Source organism: Eptesicus fuscus, chromosome 11 (genome assembly GCF_027574615.1).
Source record: "Eptesicus fuscus isolate TK198812 chromosome 11, DD_ASM_mEF_20220401, whole genome shotgun sequence".
Taxonomy (NCBI): Eukaryota; Metazoa; Chordata; class Mammalia; order Chiroptera; family Vespertilionidae; genus Eptesicus; species Eptesicus fuscus.
Window position 1 is genome coordinate 70,726,366 of NC_072483.1, and position 3,139 is coordinate 70,729,504.

The window sequence follows — 3,139 nt, forward strand, 5'->3', positions numbered from 1 at the left end:
CAAGAAACTTATTCTTCAGTTGTTTTCATCTGAAGAACAGAAACAGTAATACCTTAAGTGTGTTTTTATTGGAACAGAAACAATATATTAGGTATGATGTTATTGTGAAGACCAAAAGGGCAATGACTGTATGAAAGTACTTTTCAAACTATAAAGTACTATAAAATATTACCAGTAGTTACTATTAACAGCTATGGGCAGGTTTAAATAATGGCAGTGACTATTATATAAAAAGTATTGCTAGGATGTTTTTAAAGGACTATGCCATGCTTTGGATTTTTGATAGAGATCTGCTATATTCATATCTGTGTCTCACTTTAAATATAAATTGATTATTTAATTACTTGAAAAACAACTACCATTCAGTTGTTAGAATAGAGATAAAGTATAGATGAGTATTAATAATATCTATCTATCTATATACATATATATTTATATATTTAATGACATAATTTTGGGTATATACTAGATGTTAGCTGATGTGAATATTAACTTATGTAAATCTTTACTAAGGTTTAGGTCAAATAATTTAAATAAAATCCTCTTAAAATAAAATTCTGTTTTCTTGAAAAATAAGTAAATCTCATGCCAGGACAGATTATTAAACTGTTGTTCTGATGACACTCTACTTGGTTATTTGCAAGGTAAAGTGTATCCAAACAGGAATGATCCCTACTCAGATAACATTATGGAAGGTGACATTTATTATCTACCAAGATGGTAACCAAGACGGTGAATAAATACAGATTTGTATCCATCTAGTTTAGGAACCTATTACCCAAAGAAGTTCCTTGAAGTCAGAACATTTATGAACTGTAATTCATTCTACATAGAGTCAATCATTCAGCAAATGTGTCAGGCACTCTTCTGAGTATGGAGGCACAATGGAAGATGAGGCAGACATCGGTCCTGACTTCATGAAAATTGTATTCCAATTGGGGAGAGAAACAATATACAAATATTTACAAAAAAGTAGCTGTAATTTTCTAGGCTTCAGTTTGCCATCAAGTGACCAACTGGGATGATAAAGTCAGAAGAGGGAACTATTCAGGGCAGTGGTGACTTTGCAGGACAAGAAGAGGTCAAAGGACACAGGCTCTTTGGAGATGTAGGTCATTGGCTTTAAATATTGTTGTGATTCTTTTCAATTAATTCTTCTTCTGACTCTGTAAGCTTTATGAGCTTAACAGACTACAACTGGCAAGTAGACATCACAGCAATAGAGTCTGAGATCATCTACTCAGACTTTGTTCCTGTGACTTGGATGGAACTCTCAAGATGATGTATGTATGTCCTTGCTTGAGGGTAGTTCTTCCATCATTGTCCATGTTCTGTGCCCTCTTCTATTCCACTACTACATCCAAACAGGGTTAGGGTTCTACACGGAGTCATACTGGCCAATGCCAGTCAGGCCACTCCTTGCTGCTGCTGATAATGATAATAGGTAACTTTATTGTATTGCTTATGATGCCCAGTAGGTAATTCTTAAACATGTTAGATAAATAATGCGTATTATATTATCTATATATAAAGAGGCAATATGCAAATTATCCGGGATGCCGTAACGTCACGGCCGCTTAGGAGGAGGCTGCACGTGCAGGTGGGTGGGAGGGGTCTGTGTGGGAGGTGAGGCAAGCCACAGATGCCGGGGCAGCTTGAACAAGCCTGGAGCAGAGACAGACAAGGGGGCCTGTCAGTGCCGGCCGTGGCAGCTTGAGCAGGCCCAGAGCGGAGGCAGACAGGGGACCTGCCAGTGCCCACAGTGGCCCAGAGTGGAGACAGGGGGGCCTGCCAGCCACCGCGCACCAGCAGCCCCGCCTCTGCATGTGAGCTGCAGAGGAAACACCTTTTCTGACCGCTCATTGGCTAACCTCCTGGTATACCACTCGAAGTGTTCTTGGTAACTTGGGTAATCAGAATCCAAGAAGGTGATCTAGGGTTTTTTCACCTCACTCCTGGAGGAAAAAATGGAAGGTCCACTGCTGGAGGGGCTAAGAAATGTCATATCATTCCCTAGCCAGTTTGGCTCAGTGAATAGAGCCTCATCCTGCAGACCGCAGGGTCCAGGTTCGATTCTGATCAAGAGCATGTACCTAGGTTGCAGGCTCCTCCCTGGCTGGGTTACAGGTCAGGGCTCATGCAGGAGGCAACCAATCAAAGTGTCCCTCTCACATTGATTTTTCTCTCTGTCTTTCCCTCTCTCTTCCACACTCTCTAAAAATCAATGAAAAAATATCCTCAGTTGAGGATTAAAAAAAAAAAAGAAAGAAATATCATATCCTATGAAAGAGACATCTTGAAAATTCCTAAAGAAAGTTGTCATTTTTTTCGTGGTGAAGGGACTGGAGTCTGTGTTGATGAAAACACCTTGGTGGCTGTGGCAGCCAGCAGTGGCAGCAGCAGCAGGGTGATGGGGGTGGTGCCTTCTCCTGATCAGCCCGGTCACCTCCTGCAGAGAGAGGCCAGACTGCGGCTGTCAGTAGGACATCCCCTGAGGGCTCCCGGGCTATGAGAGGGGCAGGCTGGGCTGAATTTTGTGCACTGGGCCTCTAGTGCATATTATAAAGGGCATTTTAAGTCTCAATGTGGAAATTAGGTCAAAGTTTAGCCTTCATAATGAAGTCCGCATCAAAGCTACTTCTGTCACAGCACATATTTCTGGTTTTACCTGTAACCACATAGGTATTCCTCCTAAGGTTTCGGCAATGGCATTAAGACATGTGTCCTCCTCCTATAGTATCAAAACCAGATACAATAGTCCCCTTTATCTAAGGGAATATGTTCCCAAATTGCCGGTGGCTGCCTAAAACTGTGGAGAGTACCTAATACTATATATAAATTCTGCTTTATTTCCTATACATACATACTTGTGATAAAGCATAATTTATGAATTAGGCATAGTAAGACATTCATAATAATAACTAATAATAAAATAGAATAATTATAAAAATATACTGTAATAAATTATGTGGTCTCTTTCTTTCAAAATACCTTATTGCATTCTACTTGCCTTCTGCTCGTGATGATGGAGATGATACAATGACTAGTGATGAGATGAATGACACAGGCCTTGTGATGTAGCACTGGGCTGCGCTAAGGGTAACTTGAACACAAGCACTGTTATACCATAAGGGGCAAT